This window comes from Pseudophryne corroboree, chromosome 2 (genome assembly GCF_028390025.1).
Source record: "Pseudophryne corroboree isolate aPseCor3 chromosome 2, aPseCor3.hap2, whole genome shotgun sequence".
Classification (NCBI taxonomy): Eukaryota; Metazoa; Chordata; class Amphibia; order Anura; family Myobatrachidae; genus Pseudophryne; species Pseudophryne corroboree.
Window position 1 is genome coordinate 887,670,313 of NC_086445.1, and position 24,110 is coordinate 887,694,422.

Genomic DNA, 24,110 nt, shown 5'->3' on the forward strand with positions numbered 1-24,110 from the left:
ATTGACTAATAAACCAATAGATTTTATATTCTTTCATAGTAATTTCTTACTTAATTTTCATAAGAGTGCGCCCACAAAAGATTCTTCTTCTTTTTCTTTTTTTATTTGCTCTGACATTATACTGACTCAGGGTGCACCACCAATTCCGATATAGGGAGGAATTTCTCTCTCACAATGGTACTATTTTGGTTTCTTTATTGATTCTAGATTAACTTTGATCAGTGCGGTATTCCCCACAATTTTTGTATGTATCCAGGCGTTTGCAGGGTGGGTATCTGACATCAATTCCGGGACCTTCGTCGCTGCAATCATCGCACAGAATAAGTAACTACAAGGCTGGTCTTGTTTTGCACAAAATGTTTTTGTACCACTCCGCTGCACAGGCGTTCGCACACTTGCAAAGCGAAAATACACTCCCCCGTGGGTGGCGACTATGCGTTTGCACGGCTGCTAAAAGTATCTAGCGATCAACTCGGAATGACCCCCTATGACAATGTGAAAAAAGTTTTTTTTGAGATTTTTGCAAATTTATTAAAAATAAAAAACTAAGAAATCACATGTACATAAGTATTCACAGCCTTTGCCGGATGCACTGTACACCTTACATATAGTCATACTGTATGCTGCCTGTATATGTCAGCTAGCCTGTAATCAACATTTCTCTTTCTTTGTTCTCTAGTACCTGACAGTCTCCTAATATTTTCGGTCCCATTGCTGTCTATACCTCAGTAACTCCTGCTGGTAGACAGCTTAATCCTTCATCCTTTGTTCTAGACTCTCATTCAGGGACATAGTCTCCATTTAGAAATCGATGCAAACTTGTCATATTACAGTAAATAGAATGTTTCAGTAGGCTTTTTCTATTAAATGTCACTTTTAATATCTGACTATTCCCTTGTTTCTGTACCAAATAGTGTTTGCAGTTGTACATTTTGTAATGAAATGTCTCATTAGAGACATCTTACAAGAATAAAAAAAAGCAAAAAAGCACAGCAGTGGCTACTTCTGCGCACACTCAGATGCCTCTGGTTTTAACTTTTAAGAGGGACCTCATTGGGGGACCCAGTTTCTAAGAGTGTGTGGGGGGGGGGGGGTCACCATCAATGGCAGGTCCCATCACCCCCAGACTTTGCACGCTGCCGGCATTTCCGCTCTCTCATCTTCCCAGTTTTACTAAAATCTCAAAAAAAGTAACGCTTTACCTTCTGTAGTATGTGTTTCTGTGTGATATCCCATAAAAATAAGGACATTTTTGACAACAGTGTAGTAAATCGGAGTGGGGTAAGGGACCTTTGACGTCACCAGGGGGCAGAGCCACATCACCAAGGGTGGAGCCACGGCCAAACAACGAAATGTACCATTGCGGGCTCGCTTTGCTCGCCACGCTTCGGGCTCGGTGGCTCACTTAGCTCGCCACCGGGTTACTAAAGGTAATAGTTGATGGCGTGGATAGTAGAGGAACTATCCTGCTGGTCTAGCTCCTCCCCCTTGTGTCGTGGCTACTCCCCTGCCATAAAAAGGTCCCTTAGGCCACTTGAATCTAGCATCTATCATTTCAGAAGAGTCAGTTGGAGCCGCTGTGAGGAAAAAGCTGGTTACGCCATTACGCAGAGATGAGCAGCTGAAAGAGGGGAGACAAATAAGCTGAAAGTTGCATGAGAGAGTAAGCAGAAGTGCAAAATACAGCAGTGGAAGTGCAGCAATTAACAAGTAAGAACGCCATGACACCCTCAGCCAAGAGAGCGCGCAGCAAGTGTCAGAGACAGGAGAGTATAAAGCCTTTATACCAATGCTGATTGGCCTACGTCTGAGGGGAAACTGCCTCAGCAACATTTATTGACTGGGTGAGATAAATCCATATTTATACTGAAACCTGCTCCACTGCAAAGGACATTATCCTATATTTACTATACCTACAGTATGCAGCATTTTACATAGGAAGCAGCTCCAGTTTGTTTGAAACAATCATCTTTAATACAGAGAGCTGCAATATTTTCTTCACGGTTAAAGGAGACAATAGCTGCATATCACTATGTAACAAGATAACCGGGCCCCAACATGCACATAGAGACCCCCTGCAGTGACTCCAACGTTATCTGGGACTTAAATTTTATCTCCGTAGGTTGATTTCTGTTATTAACCAACATCGTATTAATCTCAGATTTAGTTATATTGCCATTTGTGTAATGACTTAGTGTATATGGTGTCTGTGTTTAAGTTGCTTGAATCAAATCTTTCCCTTCCCTACTGTAATCAGATCCTTTTCTGGTTTACGTAGTAAACCAGATATTCTTTCCTGCAAAGCCCTGTCTGCCTCTCTTCGTGTATGGGGATAACCTTGCCTCTCTGCCAGTAGGGAAGAGCTGCTGCTGAAGGAGGAATATCCCATCAAGGTCTCCCTGACCTGTTCCACATAGTTTACACACTTGTTATACTGGGGTATTACATCTGTACCAAAGACCGGGCCTTTGATATTGCCATATCTTCTCAGATTCTCTGCATGTGAAGACGCAGCAGTGCAATTAGCATCCACCTCTGGATTATATATAATCAGTAAGAATTATTACCTTTTTACTGATCTCTAAAGATACAGACCTCTCCTTATTTCCCTTTGCTACTCCCCATGTAACAGAAAGCAAGGTCAAACTGGCATTTTTTTAAGAACCTTTTTTTCATTTTTTTTGCTTAGAAAGTCAAAGCTATTGTGTCCACAGAAACTGTAATTAGCATATATGAATCAGAAGAAACATCCAGCATGGTGTCTTGGCACTTGAGTCTCTGCATTGGAGAATTAAGACTCTCCCTTCTGTTATGCAGCTGTTTGTGTAATCATTCTCCCTCCTTGATGAGAATTTAATTGCCGTTTGTCAATTTAGCTTGGTTTTCGTAGCCATTTTCAGTACAGATATGTCAGCTAATTCAATTACAAGGTGTGTCCTTAGACAGGCAATCGTCACAAATGCAATTATAAGTCATTAAAGAAGCTCAGATGTGATTGTGAGAGAAACTGCAGGTATTTCTGTGTTTCATGCGGTTGTGGATCGTTAGATCGACAGTGTCTAGGTCGACCACTATAGGTTAACAGTCACTAGGTCGACAGGGTCAGAAGGTCGACAGGGTCAGAATGTTGACATGTTCTAGGTCGACAGGCCAAAAGGTCGACATGAGTTTTTCATGTTTTTTTGGTGTCGTTTTCTTCGTAGAGTGACCGGGAACCCCAATTAGTGCACCGTCTCCCCTCGCATGGCTCGCTTCGCTCGTCATGCTTCAGGCAGATTACCGTTCCAATCGTAGTCCACGTGGATCGTTAAGTATGAAAAAGTAAAAAAAAAAAAAGATTTAAAAAAAAAAAACTCATGTCGACCTTTTGACCTGTCATCTAGAACATGTCGACCTTCTGACCCTGTCGACCTAGTGACTGTCGACCTATAGTGGTTGACCTAAACATTGTCGATCTTCAGACCGGATCCCGTTTCATGCACGGTATAGTGAAGGTAATAAGTACATTCTGTTATGGTGTGTGCAGAGGAAAACATACTGTAGATAGCACCCACTAGTGAAAGTCCCCATCACAAAATAATAAGGGTAGGTTCAGTGATTGAGCTCTTGGTAATACATTTGATGAATTGTCACAAGAAGCTCATAGGATTTTCCTGGAGCGGAATCATTTATAGAGCTACAGTATAGATCATTTATAACAAGACCCGATCAGCACAAAGCTGCACACTAACAGACAAGCTGTAAAGCTAGAATTTGGTCTACACAGTGCTATACTCATACTTACCTACTCTCCTGGATTCTGTGGGAGACACACGGTTTCTCGGTAGTCCCCCGCAGCCAGGGCCAGATTAACAATGGGGCAGATGGAGCTCCAGCTCCAGGCCTCCACATAAAAATAGGCCCGTCAAAATGGCAGCAGGATGATGACCAGCCACCCAGTTGGCCATACAGTCAGCCATAAATCATAAGTATTAAAATAGTTTTTCTAGTTCTCTCAAGTTATGCAATTTTTATATAATTATGTACACACCCACGTGGCTCTGGCCCCACCCACACACACTGATCACAGCTCCTCTGCAGCTCACAGTAGGCCCTTGATCATTTTTAGCTCCAGGCCCATGTGGCCCTTAATCCGGCCCTGCCCGCAGCCCTAGAAGAGTGGGCAGTGCACCCATTTTGCATTCTGCCCACTTCCTTGTGAAGTGGACAGAATGGGGAGAAAAATACGGTGAAATTGCGGAACCGGTAGAGGGGGTGGAGCCTAATAACTTTAGTTATATGCTAATCGCGTCATTTTAGGTCTGCTCCTATGCAAATATTGCCCAATCACTGACTTTCTCCAGTGAGTGGGTGGGGCCTAATGATGCAATTAGCTCGGCCCCACCATCGTCGCTGCCCACCTGCTTCTTCTGTCCGGGCAGAGATTAGAAATGTCGGTAAGTATGGCTAAACTGCAACAACTGAAGATGTTCTTGCAAAGTTTTGGCATTGGCGTATCTATAATGGGTGGAAGAGGTGGGTGCGCCCTGTCCCCTAGTCAAGGAGGGTCCACACTGCACACTCTGCACTCATATAAGTATATTTACCTCTCCAGAGTCCCGCATCAGCCGGCGCTGCAGAAGCAGAAATCACTGGGATGGCAGACTTTCTCTCTGTTTTGCACATGCGCAATAGAGAAGTCTCAGGGAACATGGCACAGAGGCCATGCCCACAAAATGACACATGACAGGGCATGCCACAAAGCCACACCCCCTTTCTGACACACACACAATGTCCAGCCTTCCTGCTCCTAAATTTTGGGAGGCATGCTGTGGCCCTGTTTGTGCTGTTGGCACTGGAGCTGAAAATACTATAGGTGGCCTTGTGAAGTACTGTAGTACTGAGAAAACCAAACCCACAGTTAACAGGTCCCAATGTGATCTGTAAAAAGGAGCAACCAACAGTGAGGAGACAGGGGCTGTGCAATAAGCTGCCTGGTCTCTACAAGTGCAGGAGTAATGTGATTCATCTTAGTGGCCACGGTACACCTGCAGAGCCGTATTAACCCATGGCCGGGCTCCTAGTCTTTCAGGTATTTCTGGCCCCATCCGGCACTTCAGTCTTTCGCCGCACTATGGGGGTCATTCCGAGTTGATCGCTAGCTGCTTTCGTTTGCTGCGCAGCGATCAGGCACAAAATCGTCACTTCGCACGTCATACTATTACAACGAACTATGTAGTTTCACACACGGTCTAGCGAAGCTTTTCAGTCGCACTGCTGGCTGTAGAGTGATTGACAGGAAGAGGGCGTTTCTGGGTGTCAACTGACCATTTTCAGGGAGAGTTCGGAAAAACGCAGGCGTGGCTGGGCGAACGCAGGGCGTGTTCGTGATGTCAAAACAGGAACTGAATAGTCTGAAGTGATCGCAGGCGCTGAGTAGGTCTGAAGCTACTCTGAAACTGCACAAAATAATTTTGTAGCCGCTCTGCAATCCTTTAGTTCACACTACTGCTAAGCTAAAATACACTCCCAGTGGGAGGCGGCATAGCGTTTGCACGGCTGCTAAAAACTGCTAGTGAGCGATCAACCCGGAATGACCCCCTATAGTTGACATTTGGGAAGCAGAGCTTATGTCATCATTTATACTTTCATTATTCACACAGACACCGATACCAAGATGAACTAAAGGGGTTGATTTATCAAGCAGAGAAAAGAGTGGAAAGAAGGACCAGTGCCCATAGCAACTAATGAGCATATCCCTATCATTTTATAGAATGTACAGTACTCGATAAATGCTTCCTCAAAGCTTATTGGTTGATACGGACAACTTCTCCATTAGTGCTTTTCTCCACTCCTTTCTCTGCTTGATAAATCAACCCTGAAGTCTGCTGACCTCTTTCTCACAATGCAATCTTTCTTCATTTTATTTTCTCTTTTGAAATAGTGCATGTGTGCTATCGGTCTGTTGCTCCTCCCCACTGTCTCAAAACAAACCCCAGCTGACTATGAGGGTGCCTTGGTACAGCGCAGAGTGCAAAGTGCCTCAGCATAAAAAATGTATGGTCCCCTAGTCCCTGCGGCGTCCCTAGGCTTCAGCCTAGTCAGCCTTATGGATAATATGGCACGGTTCACCAGCCCACTTGCCTATCCACCCACCCCTCCTCAGCTTCAGTATTCCTTGATTCTTAGCAATGAAATATGTGGTAAAAAACCCCAAACATATTAGGTGTTCTCACTCTGTGCGGCCCAATACGTTGACTTGTGACCCTCTGAAATGTTTGGGAGGGATGACCCTCTCACTCCTGTCCTCGTTTCGACACCAATGATGTGTGCTGAACTGAAGAAACAACACGCCTATTTGATAAATCAGTCTACCAAGACAGATGTGAAACAGTAAGATCTGTTCTGCATGTATCAACACTAAAATAATTCAAATTTCGAGAGTTAGAAATGCTGTTTATTCTGTCACTGCTTACAAAATGCTAACAATGGGGCAGATGTATTAAGCCTGGAGAAGTGATAAAGAAGTGATAAGTGAAAGATGATAATGCACCAGCCAATCATTATGGGCTTGAAAAATGTCAGGAGCTGATTGGCTGGTGCGTTGTCACCTTCACCTTCCACTTATCACTGCTTTTTCACTTATTCGGCTTAATACATCTTCCCCAGTGTGCTGTGACAATAGTTTAAGGGTACATGTAGTATACTGTAAGCCCATAGTCTAGCAAATTTGTCTAAATATATATACAGTGTGTGTGTGTGTATATATATATATATATATATATATATATATATATACACACACAATAATCCTCACCATGAGGCTCCGGCCGGGGCTATGGTTAGGAAAAACCAGCACTCCATACTGCAAATTGAGGTAGCTTTTCATGTCCTTATTCCTTAGACAAGTCACATATGAGTAAACATGAACTATGTATAGCTACTTATCAGCCTTGAATTTCGACATGACCTGGGGAATACATTACTGACCAGGGGTGACTCCCAACAGCCGTTTCGGGCAATGCCGTCATCAGGGGAGAATCCAAAATTCTAATCACATGTGCATCCTTATCTACCCTTACTAATTACCCCCACACTGTAATCACCTGTCGTGTGATGCTCCGAACCTTCCCGCCACCAAACTTACCACTCGTATTCCACGGCCGTCCGCATCCCCGGGGCACACCACGATGACGTCACTGGCGCGCGACGCTCGTGATAGTATCCCCGCGTTGCTGGGCAACCCGCGGTGAGCCGCCTATCTGCACTATGCACCGCTGTGTCCGCCCCCCGCCGTCATCACGCTGTGACGCGGCGGCGGCGGCACCCACGGCGCCATGCAACAGGCATGCTCAGTACGACGTGGAGCGTCACATATGTGAACAGTGACGCTGGAGGTAACCTCCTCTTGTTGCTTGGCAACGAGGACACGCTCCCCCCTGTTGGTGTTACGCAAAGGACCAGTACTATCATATAACAATAAATAACAACCTTCTTAAAATCCACACACTACCCTATACTCCCACACACCGACATACAACAAGGGCATGGATTTTAGTTATTCTATCAATTAGCCCCATCAACAACCATCAGTGACCAGAGTAAATCAGAGTGTGTGTACACTGTCTGAATTGGACCATAGGTGAACTGCAATGTATTAGTATCTAGTATAGTCACAGATACCACAACGGTACTGGTTGACACTGTGCAACTATGGTACCAATTCATGACTAATCCTATTATAATGAACGAACATAACATCTCTAAAAACACCACAGCGCATCATGGAATTCACAGCTACATGACAACCACATGAGAAACATAGCGTACTCTTATATAATATATAATCAACTGTATACACTGGTCACTTCATTATACCGGACCCGGATCAATCAAAATACCCGCCATACGGCTAGCCTATAGATAGGGTGTCAACAGAAATTCCTCATTTAGGCCTTCTGGAGCAAGTGATTTCAATTGATAAATCCATCTGCTTTCTTGCCTTAGCAGGATCTTGCCTCTGTCGCCACCTCTCCTCAAGGGTGGAACATGGTCCAGAGGTATGCATTTAAAGTCTTTCACAGTATGTCCACTCAAGGCAAAGTGCTTGGCTACCGGGGGAGTGCTTGGTTCTATTTTTACTATAGCCTTCTTGATCGACGATCGATGCATGGACGTTTGCTCCTTGAGCATGCGTATTGTCTTGCCGACATACAATTTTTTGCAAGGACATACGATGGCATATGTGACAAATTTCGTCTCGCACGTCATTCTGTGCTGCAATGTATATATATCACCCATCAGAGTGGTAATCAATGTGGGCTGGCTCAATTTACAAGTAGGATCATACAAATGTGGCTCTTGTGCCAATTGCTGTTATATGATGACAGGGAAGAAATTTGTTCATCCGACCAGGGGTGATATATATACATTGCGGCACAGAATGACGTGCGAGACGAAATTTGTCACACATGCCATCGTATGTCCTTGCAAAAAATTGTATGTCGGCAAGACAATACGCATGCTCAAGGAGCAAACGTCCATGCATCGATCGTCGATCAAGAAGGCTATAGTAAAAATAGAACCAAGCACTCCCCCGGTAGCCAAGCACTTTGCCTTGAGTGGACATACTGTGAAAGACTTTAAATGCATACCTCTGGACCATGTTCCACCCTTGAGGAGAGGTGGCGACAGAGGCAAGATCTTGCTAAGGCAAGAAAGCAGATGGATTTATCAATTGAAATCACTTGCTCCAGAAGGCCTAAATGAGGAATTTCTGTTGACACCCTATCTATAGGCTAGCCGTATGGCGGGTATTTTGATTGATCCGGGTCCGGTATAATGAAGTGACCAGTGTATACAGTTGATTATATATTATATAAGAGTACGCTATGTTTCTCATGTGGTTGTCATGTAGCTGTGAATTCCATGATGCGCTGTGGTGTTTTTAGAGATGTTATGTTCGTTCATTATAATAGGATTAGTCATGAATTGGTACCATAGTTGCACAGTGTCAACCAGTACCGTTGTGGTATCTGTGACTATACTAGATACTAATACATTGCAGTTCACCTATGGTCCAATTCAGACAGTGTACACACACTCTGATTTACTCTTGTCACTGATGGTTGTTGATGGGGCTAATTGATAGAATAACTAAAATCCATGCCCTTGTTGTATGTCGGTGTGTGGGAGTATAGGGTAGTGTGTGGATTTTAAGAAGGTTGTTATTTATTGTTATATGATAGTACTGGTCCTTTGCGTAACACCAACAGGGGGGAGCGTGTCCTCGTTGCCAAGCAACAAGAGGAGGTTACCTCCAGCGTCACTGTTCACATATGTGACGCTCCACGTCGTACTGAGCATGCCTGTTGCATGGCGCCGTGGGTGCCGCCGCCGCCGCGTCACAGCGTGATGACGGCGGGGGGCGGACACAGCGGTGCATAGTGCAGATAGGCGGCTCACCACGGGTTGCCCAGCAACGCGGGGATACTATCACGAGCGTCGCGCGCCAGTGACGTCATCGTGGTGTGCCCCGGGGATGCGGACGGCCGTGGAATACGAGTGGTAAGTTTGGTGGCGGGAAGGTTCGGAGCATCACACGACAGGTGATTACAGTGTGGGGGTAATTAGTAAGGGTAGATAAGGATGCACATGTGATTAGAATTTTGGATTCTCCCCTGATGACGGCATTGCCCGAAACGGCTGTTGGGAGTCACCCCTGGTCAGTAATGTATTCCCCAGGTCATGTCGAAATTCAAGGCTGATAAGTAGCTATACATAGTTCATGTTTACTCATATGTGACTTGTCTAAGGAATAAGGACATGAAAAGCTACCTCAATTTGCAGTATGGAGTGCTGGTTTTTCCTAACCATAGCCCCGGCCGGAGCCTCATGGTGAGGATTATTGTGTATTCAATTGTGCCAACCGAGCACCCATGGACTAACAGAACATACTTGGTGTTTGTGCGGTCTATCTACAAATATATATATATATATATATATAGTTGCTAAATTCTTTTAAATAAGAATGAAGGGCGGCACTCCAATAATTGCGTAGAAAAGTGTAAACTTTAGTGAATCATCTCATATCTTTGTCTTGTCAAGACACTTTTCTACGCAACTATTGGAGTGCCGCCCTTCATTCTTATTTATAAGAATTTAGCAACTATCTTATCCATTTGGGAAGGCACCAGCTGTTTTATGCTTTATCATCCAGAGTGCCAAGCAACAGAACTTTTATATATATATATATATATATATATATATATATATATATATATACATTTTCTATTTTCTACGGATAGTGGAAAAGTTCACGGGGACAGGTGAGCGATACTCTGGTCCACGGCAAATCTGTCTGGCAGTGGTAAGTCTGAACTTACTTCGCCGGAACTTACTACTTCCCTATCCACATGCATGAAAAGGCTTTGCTGGCTCGCACATGTCATGGACTGGAAGCCAAACGTGGAATTCCAGTCCACAGAGCAGGTGTGAGCTAGCAGAGAGAATAGTCTCATCAACACCGACTAATAAATAGACACATCTAAACCACCAATATCCAGATGTCACCAATACCCCTTTCAGACCGCCAGCTTGTAACCGTTTATTGCACATGAGCGCGCAGTAACCTGGATTGCTGTGTGGTTTGAAACGGCCCAGGAGAAATATCCGAGGTTGAGCAATCCGGTATTTCAACCCTGGTCGCTGTGCGGTGAGAATGGGTTGCCGGGTCTATGCGATCCGTTTCCCGTTCACACTGTATTGATTGGCAGCACTTGGAGATCGTCTGATCTCCAAACGCCACCTCCGCACTCATAAACGCTGGCATCACCAGCCCGGCAATATGCCAGGCTGGGGACGCCGCAGTGAAAGGGACTGAGGTGGGTCGCACCCAGGAAGCACTGTGTACGGCTTCCGGGTGCGACCCGCCTATTGCGGTCTGAAAGGGGTAAACGTAGCTCACTCACATGTGAAATGGAATGTTCATTTTAGTATTGCTTCAGGGGCCCTGGGTAGATTATAGGCTTTGTTTGTCAGTATTGTCACACAAAATTCTCTTGCCTACCTGTTTTATTTATTTTGTATTGTTCGTATAGTATTGTGTTACTATAATTACTTGAACGGTGGTTGTTTTTTTGTCACATAGAATACATTTTTGGAAAGGTTAGCATTTTTAAGAGTTGCATGATTTTTTTTCTGATTCAATGTGTGATGAATCCAGAACCAAAGAAAGAAAAGTATTCCCTATCATGGGCACTCTCGGACACTTGTACTTATTAATTTCTAAAAGTCAAATACCAATAGATATATAAAATATAGCTTTCATTTTTGCATTACAACTTCTGCGAAATATTGTGCTTGTGAATATGTGAACAAATTATATACAGGTATAAGTGAATTAAAACGTTGAACCACTGTTGTCTCTATTCCTTTTACAACTCAAATGTTCAATAAATGTTTCAAATTTATAAAGGCAATATTTTGTTGCTAAATACCTCCTCCAGAAACCAATAAAGATACATTTGTATCTGTCGGGGTATTAATATGTGTCCGTTGTAACTATAGCCTTTCTAGTATAGTTCAAGATCCCACTTCATATCCTTTAGTGGCTTCTTTATAGTTTCACCAGTGTTAGCAGTGTGTGCATCACTGCATTTTAATACACCTTCTATTATATAAGCCACCAATGAGGTGGATCTTGGTTTTTGGCAGTGTATGTGACAGTGTCTCGTATGTAGGCACTGATTCTCTGTCTGTGTACACCTTTGCTTTGGTATCATCAAATCCTATAATATGGCCCTTATAGTACCAACTCATCAATAGTGGTAGAAAAAACAATTTGGGTTCCCTAATGAACACTGAGTGAAAAATAATACTACATAATAGTCAGATAATACGGAGATCTTAGTTGCGTATATCTGCAGATATAGGGTTAAGCCCCCAGGCCGATCGACAAGGCTTTTCCGTCACTGGGGGTCCCTAATACTAGGTATGGGTCCGGGGTGCAGGAACCCATCACGTCGGCACCGGTCGGCTACCCCAGGTCAGCACACAGGTGAAAGTTAATAAGGGTTAATAAGAAGCACATAAGTGCTATGTAAGGGAAGTGTGATTAAAATAATACAAAAATATATACAAAGTGATAGGGAAAATCATAAGTGTTAATAAAGTGGTGTCTTTAAATTTTATTGTATAGAGACTCTATAGGGGTTGCTGAGTCCCATGCTTATATGACCCGTATAGTTGTAAAGGATCCGCACTGTCACTCTCAGGTATAAGGTTTCTGATCGCTAAGTTAATTTCATATGATATTCACACTAATTAATGGGGAATCAAATTCCTCAGTGTGTATATATTCTGTTACCCAAGGGCTGCGCAGCTCAGCGTTGTCACCCGAGAATGCTATATGTGCATACAACAGTTTTCTTTATTGAGATGCCGTCTCCGGCCACAATTGGATGCTGCTTATACACAGTGCATGGACATCTCCCCTGATGCTGTATTCACTGATCTCTCATACGTGACACACTCATCTATGTGTCATACTATGAGTGAATCTAGTTAGACAGTTGTTTAGAGGAAACACGTGTGTTATAACGTTGGTTCTGATACTATGCTGATTTATTCAGCTGAAATAAATGGAGTATATATATACGTGTCTCTAATGAGGCTTTCAAACTACACATTGGTATCAAATGGCTCTCAATACGAACCTGATTATTCAGCTGGTATATACCATTCCCTCGACCGATGTGCCCCTCATATACCCCTTAATCCCAGTGTTGGGATAGTAAATACATATCACAGGTACAGGGTTGGTGGCAAACGAAATGCTGCATGAGTTGATGTCAGGTGTCATTGAAGTTGAATCATTGTACTTTCAATCTGGCCCCCTAATGCCGCAAGTCTCAAGCTGCACGCTGACACCCGCTCCCGTCCCCGGGATCTATGTATATGCGGTTAGCAAGGTCTCCTATCACTAATCCATCTCCGGCACGGCATATAGATAGCTGCGGCTAGGGCCCCTTTTTTCAATGTCACTGACACACACACTTAGTTACTGACATGACATACAATATGAAACCTATATTGACAGTGGTTAAACAGTTAAAATAACAGACACGTTAAACGTGTACTGCTCCCATCTCTGCAAACTCGTGCGGCGAAGCGGGGACATGGCTTAAGGAGAAGTTGACATGGCTTCGCAGGTATGCCGTGGTTGTGAGCCACGCCTCCAATTTTTGTCACTGAGGGGGCATGCCCAGTGCTCTCTGAGCATCTGGCGTGCCCCTAGTCCCTCTGTCTCATGTGATTAAACGCTGTGCGCATGCACACAGCGTCTATTCATCGCTGGTCTGCTAAGCAAGGCAGCGAGTGCAGGAGCCTCCCAACTGCCCCCACCCCCACCGCGGGACACTGCGGACCGTGGGTGGGACAGCAGTACAGTCCCAAATAAATGGGACTGTTCCGCGAAAATTGGGCCAGTTGGGAGGTATGCACCTTTCACCGTATTGGGCTTACATGATAGCTCCACCCATTGTGTAACAACTGCAATATATGTTTTTATTTTGCTGTGGCTGCCTTCCAGCCATTTCTGATACTTACAAAGACAACTTGCCACTGGTTGAAGTGACAGGGATTGGTAAGTACTGACTTTATAATGTCAACCCATGTTTTTGCTGTAAAGCGCATCTTAATTATTTAGTAATTTTAACTTTACTTATTGCTTAGAAATAACCGAATTTAAGTATCTAAGAGCATAGCTTGGCAGAAAATTCATTTCTACTACTTGACAAGATATCAACCCCAGTCACTTATATATCAAGAGTGAAAAGGAAATGTCATTGTATACAATAATCTCTTTGCACTCAGGTTGGCCCTCTCATCCTTAGACCTTAAAGCACTTAATAATCCCATTTTTACACAAGAACAGTTATTATTAACCACTTGTAACATGTCCTTAGAATATTGTCTTGGAGCATAAAAGGTCAAGCAGATCTTGTCTACATTTTAACTTGTGACCTTCAGGTTTCAATCAAAGAACTGAATTGATCTACCTTTCAGATTAAGTATAAAAAAAACCTAGGCCCTCATTCCGAGTTGTTCGCTCGTTCTTTTTCATCGCATCGCAGTGAAAATCCGCTTAGTACGCATGCGCAATGTTCGCACTGCGACTGCGCCAAGTAACTTTACTATGAAGAAAGTATTTTTACTCACGGCTTTTTCTTCGCTCCGGCGATCGTAATGTGATTGACAGGAAATGGGTGTTACTGGGCGGAAACACGGCGTTTCAGGGGCGTGTGGCTGAAAACGCTACCGTTTCCGGAAAAAACGCAGGAGTGGCCGGGGAAACGGTGGGAGTGCCTGGGCGAACGCTGGGTGTGTTTGTGACGTCAACCAGGAACGACAAGCACAGAACTGATCGCACAGGCAGAGTAAGTCTGGAGCTACTCTGAAACTGCTAAGTAGTTAGTAATCGCAATATTGCGAATACATCGGTCGCAATTTTAAGAAGCTAAGATTCACTCCCAGTAGGCGGCGGCTTAGCGTGTGTAACTCTGCTAAATTCGCCTTTCGACCGATCAACTCGGAATGAGGGCCCTAGTACAGTGTTTGTCTATTAGTATTAGATCACTCTAGTGTAGCCTAGTAGATACTAGTTCAGGTTGCATGTAAGAAATGGGTTGTACCTGCTTTAAGCCTATTATCCTAATTGTTCATAGTTGCCTACCTTGCTGCACCATCCTCTGGGAGACTGCAGAGTGGTAGGCTAATGGTGGCGTGTCCGGCGGTGATGTGGGCAGTCTGGGGGCATGGCCGATGGGGAAAGCGAGAGGTTCAATGGCGTGGCACCATAGTCGCATCACTGTAGCCCCACCCCCGCTAGGCAGTGCTGAGAAAACAGACACTGTACAGTGGGGGACGGAGCTGCCATGACACAAATCGCGTCATCTTATCCCCCTCGGACCGCCCACTTGTTCACCCACTGCTGTGGTCGGCCGAGGGGGAGTGCGGGGGCTGCCAGGAAAAGCGGGACACTTGCCCACCTTTCCGGAGGGCCACCTGATTTTCGGGAGCCTCTCGGCCTTTCTGGGAGGGTAGGCAAGTATGCCTTGAAGTGCCCTACTCATCCCAACAGCTCTTCACTGTGTACAAACTTTTAACACAGTGGTTGCAAAGTGTGGCACTATAGAGCCAGGTCCACGGTTGCCAGTGTACCATGTTTTGCCCAGTCTCTGGTAGCCAAGTATGCACTATAAAGCCCAGTACGCAGTGTCTAGTGTATAATGGGAGTGATTCAGACCTGGTCGCTGCTGTGTGTTTTCGCTCAGCGGGCGATCAGCGGTAGACTGCGTATGTACCGCAATGCGCACGTGCGTCGGCCAACAACAACAGGCATCACCGAACACCAACAGGCTGGTACGAAATTTTAATTTGCACAGCCATTCGCATGCTGATTGACAGGAAGAAGCCATTTGTGGGTGGTAACTGTTTTCTGGGAGTGGCAGGGAAAACGCAGGCGTTCCTAAGCATTTTCAGGGAGGATGTGTGACGTCAGCTCTGGACCTGATCAGCCTGTTCTCATCGCACTGTAGGAGTATGTCCTGACTGCACACAGTAGAAAAATCATTCAATGCTGAGTGAGTTGCGATCCGATTTTCAGCTGTCCGCTGACTGAGGGATTTTTAGCAGCTCGGAGTACACATGCGATTGCACACTTGCATGGAGAATATACACTCTCCTTGGGCGGCGACTATCTGAACACAGGACAACAATTTTAGCAGCCCAGCGATCAGGTCTGAATCACCTCCCAATTTCTTATCTAGTTTCTGATAGCCAAGTATGCACTATAGAAATGTACAATATGTTGTCCAGTCTCTGTTGGCCAAATTGCCCAGTCCCTGGTGACAGTGTAAAATACCGAACATATTCCCTAGTTAGTGAATAGTGGAGGTTTACATCCGTTAGGTCTGCTCTGTGAGCATGGCTGTTTTTAGACAATTTGGCTCCCAGTACGAACAGTAAAAAAAAAGAGCCCCCTCATAGACATTCTAAAATGCACCCACCCCCAAAAATGGACGTGGCCTCACAAAATGGACATGGCATGGCAGGAAAAGACTACCTTACACCCCAGTTTTTGATCCTGCACAGACAGACCTCGGCCACCACAGGAAAGAAAAAAAAATCCACCATATATATCCCCACACAGTCATGCCCCATGCACCATATTATGTCCCCTGCACCATATTATGCCACACACCGCAATCCTACAGTAAGGCTTTTAATTACTTTAAAATTACCTGCTTGTTGCCAGGGGTTTCATGCTCTGTGTTCCATGCTCATTGCCAAGGGTTTCATGCTCTGGATGTCATCCTTTTTGCCAGGGGTGTGTAATGCTCATTGCCAGGGGTTCCATGCTTGTTGCCAGGAGTTTTATGCTCTGTCTCTGGGTGTCATGCCCATTGCCAGGGGGTGTGTAATGCTCGTTGCCAGGGGTGTATACTTGTTGGCGCCAGGCTGCCAGCACTGTTATCCTGCTGCCCCTCCTCCCGAAGCATGATGGCACGTCTCATCCGCCACTAGAAAGGGCACTGTCTGTGAAGTGCTGTCACCTTCTATTAGCTGAAAGACGGTCCACTTTTTCATAAAAGTGTGGCAGCCACCTGTAGTTCAAAGGATCACCAAAAACACTAACAGCTCAAAACACTTGTGTATGTTATAACATATTGACGTTCACAAATAACCCTATTCAGCATCAGTTGCAGTTTTGCTAAATCGCATGCTGGGGGCCACCCAGCACAGGGCAAGCTCGCCAAGCATGCAAACGGCCATCAGCGATGCAGTTCTCATCACTGTCCCAAAAAATTAGGGGATGACCACCTACCAGGTACATGTCTGCCATCTTACCTGTCAAAGCTGCAGTGTGTGATGTCACGTGGCAGCCACAAAAACGTCCCAGACCCGCCCGGGTTCGGGACCCCCTCTCTTGCTGCACCGCATCTCCACCCCCAACAGCCACGCAAATGTCTCTGCCAAATATCAATCAGGCAGAGGCGTTCGCATCTCTGTAATTTCTGTGTTTGCATCTCCCAGGCCGCGTGCGCACTGGCCCGAAAATCGGCAGTATGCGATCACATCTCAGATGCGATTATACTGAATAAGGCACAATATCCACACTGGCATATTGTCGATATTTCCAAAATATCAACATTAAGCATGTTGACAGTCCTATTGACCCTGACTGCTGCCTAACCCTAACCCTAGCATGTTCATAATGTTGACATTCATGTCAGTATTATGAACATGTCAACATTCTGACCAAACATGTTGACTGACTATATACCAAGCACTCAGCTTCCTCTACTCTGTCTCTACCCAGCTTTGATAAGGAGATTTCAAATGCTGGATGTAAGGCAGCAGATATGACTATAATGCAGGAGATTCCTGTTAAGTTTACTGCCTGGGAGTCTCTGGGTACTGCTCACAGCTTGCCTCATCAAATGGGGCTATACCAGGGCTTAAAGTGGGGGGGAACGAGGTGGAACTGAGTTCCACCACCTGTAATGGTAGGGAGAACTAGTTCCACCTCCTCCATTGCCCTGCACAGTAATTCCAACAGAAAAGCCCACCCCATCATCTGCGTCAATCGATGATACAGGCGGCACTAGTGTTGCTGATGAGCTGCAGCCACCTACTCCTTCCTCAGGTCCTGGTGGCTCCATGGTCCTCCTCCATGAGTTCCACCACCTCACCAGGACCACTTTAAGCCCTGGGCTATACAGTATGCTATATGTGCTGGCCACTGGTCAGAGTGTGTTGCTTACCAGTGGAATGGGTGCTCCATTACATTATGAATACATGAGGATATGTATTATTAAGCCTTTGGAGATTGATAAAGTGGTTGGAAATAAAGTACCAGCCAACCAGCTCCTAACTGCTGTGTTACAGACTTTGAGGTCTATTTACTAAGCCGTGGATGGAGATAAAGTACCAGCCAACCAGATCCTAACTTCCATTTTTCAAACCCAGCCTGTGACATGGCAGTTAGGAGCTGATTGGCTGGTACTTTATCTCCAACTGATTTATCTCAACCCAAGGCTTAGTAAATAGACCCCTTTGTTTTAGAAATGACAGTTAGGTTCTGATTGGATGGTACTTTATATGTTCAAGGTTTAGTACATCTGCCCCTTAATGTGTTGAATGTAAAGTTGCAATATTTTATGTTATTTTTTTCATGTTTCAAGGACTTGAGCTTTTGCAAAATTCCAAATGCACGTTGCATTATGTAATAATGTGTCACAGATGTTAATGCACATATGTATAAAAACTAAAAAAAAGTAAGTTGTTCTGTAGTTACCAAAATTTTTTGCAACTCTAAATGTATGGAGTTATAAGTGATATAGCAAAATATATCTATCCATCTATCTATCTATCTATCTATCTATCTATTTCTCCTTACGTCCTAGGGGATGCTGGGGATACTTCAAGAACCATGGGGTATAGACGGGATCCGCAGGAGACATGGGCACTTTAAGACTTTAAAAGGGGAGTGAAGTGGCTCCTCCCTCTATGCCCCTCCCCCAGACTCCAGTTTAGAATCTGTGCCCATTGAGACTGGATGCACACTGAGGAGCTCTCCTGAGTTTCTCTGAAAAAAATTTTTTGTTAGGCTTATTATTTTCAGGGAGACCTGCTGGCAACAGGCTCCCTGCATCGTGGGACTTAGGGGAGAGAAGCAGACCTACTTCTGTGAGTTTCAAGGCTCTGCTTCTTAGGCTACAGGACACCATTAGCTCCTGAGGGTCTGAACGCTAGGTACGCCTAGATGCTCGTTCCCGGAGCCCGCCTTCACCCCCTTTTCAGAGCCAGAAGTCAGAAGACAGGTGAGTAGAAGAAGATCTGAAGACTTCAGTGACGGCTTTGAGGTAACGCACAGCGGCCGCGCTGCGCGCCATGCTCCCACACACACAGCGGCACTACAGGGTGCAGGGCGCGGGGCGCTCTGGGCAGCATGAATCCTCATTTTTGAGACTGGCTATGTGGTATTTAAGTGCCAAGGCACTAAATCCAGACCCCCGCCAGTATAAATAATTTAAAAAATAGCGGGGCTGAAGCGCCCCATTAAGGGGGCGTGGCTTAGCCCTCACAGCTCTACTCAGCGCTATTTTCTCTTCACAGAGCTGCAGAGACGCTGGTCCTTCCTCAACACTGCTGTATCAAGTAACAGGGTGCAAAACAGGGGGGGGGGGGGGCAAAGTTAATTTGGTGCTGGATTATTGATATAAAAGCGCTAACAGGTCTGAGGCATTATATATAAAAAGTTTCAGAACCGGGATAGGCGCTGGGTTGTGAGCTGGCACACTCCCTCTGTGTTTCTCTAATATGCTTTACTGTGGGTCTGTCCCCTATATGCCCAGTGTGTTTGTGGTGTCGGTACACGTGTGTCGGCATGTCTGAGGCTGAGTGCTCTTCCCAGAAGGAGACTGGATTAGGGAAAGAAACGACTGTGGGAGTGACTCTGTCGGCACCGCTGATGCCTGATTGGGTAAATGTGCTTTGAATGCGAATGTGGCTCTATTAAATAAGAGATTGGATAGGTCTGAGTTTCAGACCCAGTCATGGAAGAAATCCGTGGAGGATGTATTGTCACAAGTTCAGACCCCCTCGGGGTGACAAAAGCGTTCTTGTACCCAGATAGCAGATACAGATACTGACACGGACTCTGACTCCAGTGTTGACTATAGTGATGCCAGATTAAATCCAAAACTGGCTAAAAGCATCAGTACATGATTGTGGCGATAAAAGACGTGTTACATATCACAGAGGACCCTGCTGTTCCTGATACAAGGGTCTGTATGTTTAAAGGAAAGAAACCTGAGGTAACGTTTCCTCCCTCTCATGAACTGAACGCTCTTTTTGAAAAGGTTTGGGAAAATCCTGACAAGAAGTTTCAGATTCCCAAGAGAATTCCGGTGGCATATCCGTTCCCCTCTGGGGATAGGGAAAAGTGGGAGTTACCCCCCACTGTGGACAAAGCTCTATCACAGCTGTCCAAAAAGGTGGCACTTCCGTCCCCTGACACGGCAGCCCTAAAGGAACCTGCGGATCGTAAGCAGGAAAATACATTGAAATCTGTCACTATGGGTACGCTACTCAGACCTGCCGTTGCTTCGGCATGGGTGAGTAGCGCTATTGAAAAGTGGGCAGATAACTTGCCATCTGAGTTAGATACCCTGGATAGGGATAGCATTCTTTTGACACTGGGCCATATCAGGGATGCTGCAGCCTACCTTAAGGAAGCTGCGAGGGACATTGGCCTTTTGGGATCAAGGGCCAATGCTATGGCAGTCTCAGCTAGGAGAGCATTGTGGATTCATCAATGGAATGCTGATGCTGACTCTGAGAAGGCTATGGAGTCTCTGCCGTATAAAGGTGGAGTCTTGTTTGGTGACGGCCTCGCTGACCTGGTATCTACGGCTACCGCGGGTAAGTCATCCTTTTTACCTTATGTTCCTGCTCAACAAAAGAAAACGCACCACTATCAGATGCAGTCCTTTCGGCCCAATATATACAAGAGAGGACGAGGGTCTTCCTTCCTTGCTTCTAGAGGAAGAGGAAAGGGAAAAAGGTAACCGGCTATGGCAGGTTCCCAAGAGCAGAAGTCCTCTCCGGCTTCTACCAAATCCACCGCATGACGCTGGGACTCCTCTGCGGGAGTCCGCACCAGTGGGGGCACGTCTCCGACTCTTCTGCATTTCTGGGTTCGTCGGCCCTAGACCCATGGGTATTAGAAATAGTGTCCCAAGGGTACAAGCTGGAATTTCAACACGTGCCCCTTCGACGATTTTTCAAATCAGCCTTACCAGTTTCTCTTCCGGACAGGGAGGTGGTATGTGGTGCTATACAAAAGCTATGTCAAAATCAAGTCATTGTCACGGTGCCCCCGTCACAACAGGGAGAAGGCTTTTATTCGAGCCTGTTCGTGGTCCCGAAGCCGGACGGCTCGGTCAGACCTATTCTGAACTTAAAATCTCTCAATTTCTATCTAAAAAAATTAAAATTCAAGATGGAGTCTCTCCGAGCAGTGATCTCCAGTCTGGAGGAAGGGGATTTTATGGTGTCGGTCGACATAAAGGATGCCTACTCACACGTCACCATATATCCTCCACATCAGGCTTACCTGAGGTTTGCCGTTCAGGATTGTCATTATCAATTTCAGACGTTGCCGCTTGGTCTGTCCACGGCTCCGAGGGTTTTCACCAAAGTTATGGGGGAAATGATGGTTCTCCTACGCAAACAAGGAGTCACAATTATCCTGTACTTGGATGATCTCCTGATAAAAGTGAGGTCCAAGGAACAATTACTGCAGAGCATGACGCTCTCCCTGACAATTCTGCAACAACATGGTTGGCTCCTAAACTTGCCAAAATCACAGTTGGTTCCGACGACAAGGCTGTCGTTCTTGGGTATGATTCTGGACACGGAATTACAGAGAGTTTTTCTTCCAGTGGAAAAGGCTCTGGAAATTCAGAACCTGGTCAAACAGATTCTGAAGCCAGCAAGAGTGACGATTCATCAATGCACTCGGTTGCTAGGGAAGATGGTGGTGGCCTACGAGGCCATTCAGTTTGGCAGATTCCATGCCAGAGTGTTTCAGTGGGACCTGTTGGACAAACGGTCCGGATCCCATCTGCACATGCACCGACAGATAATCCTGTCTTCCAAGACCAGAATCTCACTCCTGTGGTGGCTGCACAGCTCTCACCTCCTAGAGGGACGCAGATTCGGGATCCAGAACTGGATCCTGGTAACCACGGATGCAAGTCTCCGAGGCTGGGGTGCAGTCACACAGGGGGAAAATTTCCAGGGAAAATGGTCAAGCCAGGAAGCTTGTCTACACATAAACATTCTGGAATTAAGGGCCATTTGCAACGGCCTTCTACAAGCGGAACATCTTCTTCGCGATCTGCCCATCTTGATTTAGTCGGACAATATAACAGCAGTGGCAGACGTAAACCGCCAGGGCGGAACGAAGAGCAGAGCGGCAATGGCAGAAGCCACAAAAGTTTTCCGGTGGCCGGAAAGGCATGTAAGCGCTCTGTCAGTGGTCTTCATACCGGGGGTGGACAACTGGGAAGCAGACTTCCTCAGCAGACACGGTCTCCATCCAGGAGAGTGGGGTCTTCATCAAGAGGTCTTTGCAGAAGTGACAAGTCATTGGGGAATTCCTCAAATAGACATGATGGCGTCTCGCCTCAACAAGAAACTTCCGAGATATTGTTCCAGGTCGAGGGACCCTCAAGCAATAGCAGTGGATGCCCTAGTGACACCATGGGTGTTTCAGTCGGTATATGTGTTCTCTCCGATTCTACTCATTCCAAAAGTGTTAAAGATCATAAGAAGAACAAGGAGGGTTCATGTAATCTTCATTGTTCCAGACTGGCCAAGGAGGGCCTGGTATCCAGATCTTCAGGAATTGCTCATAGGAGATCCCTGGCCTCTTCCTCTACGAGAGGATCTGTTACAGCAGGGGCCGTGCGTGTGCCAAGACTTACTGCGGCTTTGTTTGACGGCTTGGAGGTTGAGCGCAGGATCCTAGCCCAAAAGGGTATTCCCGGTGAAGTAATTCCCACTCTGCTTCAGGCTAGAAAAGAGGTAACGGCGAAACATTATCACCGTATTTGGAGAAAATCCAAGGAGACTCCTACAGGAGAATTTCAGCTGGGCCGTTTTCTCCATTTTCTGCAAGCAGGGGTGGATGCGGGCCTAAAGTTAGGCTCAATTAAAGTACAAATTTCGGCCTTGTCAATTTTCTTTCAAAAAGAATTGGCTTCCCTTCCGGAAGTTCAGACTTTCGTGAAAGGCGTGCTGCACATCCAACCTTCCTTTGTGCCCCCGGTGGCACCATGGGATCTTAACTTGGTGGTGCAGTTCCTGCAATCTCATTGGTTTGAGCCTTCACGTAGGTAGAGTTGAAATTCGTCACTTGGAAACTGATCATGCTGTTGGCCTTGGCCTCTGCAAGGCGGGTGTCTGAATTGGCAGCTTTGTCTCACAAGAGCCCTTATTTGATCTTCCATGAAGATAGAGCGGAGTTGAGAACTCGTCAGCAATTTCTGCCTAAAGTGGTGTCATCGTTTCACATGAACCAACCTATTGTGGTGCCAGTGGCTACTGATGCCTTTGAGGAATCGAAGTCTCTAGATGTGGTCAGAACTTTGAAAATTTATGTAGCCAGAACGGCTCAGATTAGGAAAACGGAGGCTCTGTTTGTCCTGTATGATCCCAACAAGATTGGGGCGCCTTCTTCCAAGCAGACTATTGCACGCTGGATCTGTAATACGATTCGGCAAGCTCATTCTACGGCTGGATTGCTGTTACCGAAATCAGTGAAGGCCCATTCTACCAGAAAGGTGGGCTCATACTGGGCGGCTGCCCGGGGGGTCTCGGCATTACAGCTTTGCTGAGCAGCTACTTGGTCGGGTTCAAACACTTTTGCAAGGTTATACAAGTTTGATACCCTGGCTAAGGAAGACCTCTTGTTTGGTCAATCGGTGCTGCAGAGTCATCCGCACTCTCCCGCCCATTCTTGAGCTTTGGTATAAACCCCATGGTTCTTGAAGCATCCCCAGCATCCTCTAGGACGTAAGGAGAAAATAGTATTTTAATACCTACCGGTAAATCCTTTTCTCTTAGTCCGTAGAGGATGCTGGGCGCCCGTCCCAGTGCGTACTGTATCTGCAGTTATTGGTTACACACGTGTTGTGTTGCGGGTATAGTCAGCCTGTTGCTGTCATTGTTCATGCCGTTGCATGCATTGGATTGAATGCCATGTTGTACGGCATGTTTGAGGTGTGAGCTGGTATGTATCTCACCTTAGTTTAAATCAAAATAAATCCTTTTTCCTCGAAATGTCCGTCTCCCTGGGCACAGTTCCTATAGCTGGAGTCTGGAGGAGGGGCATGAAGGGAGGAGCTAGTTCACACCCCTTTTAAAGTCTTAAAGTGCCCATGTCTCCTGCGGATCCTGTCTATATCCCATGGTTCTTGAAGTATCCCCAGCATCCTCTACGGACTAAGAGAAAAGGATTTACCGGTAGGTATTAAAATCCTATTATATATACACTG

General features: G+C 45.8%; 1 protein-coding gene across 1 annotated transcript in view; it reads left to right on the forward strand.

The window, feature by feature from the left end:
• PITPNM3 (PITPNM family member 3) overlaps positions 1-24,110 on the forward strand; it is a 1,226,694-nt gene that overhangs the window by 554,372 nt on the left and 648,212 nt on the right. The window lies entirely within an intron of this gene.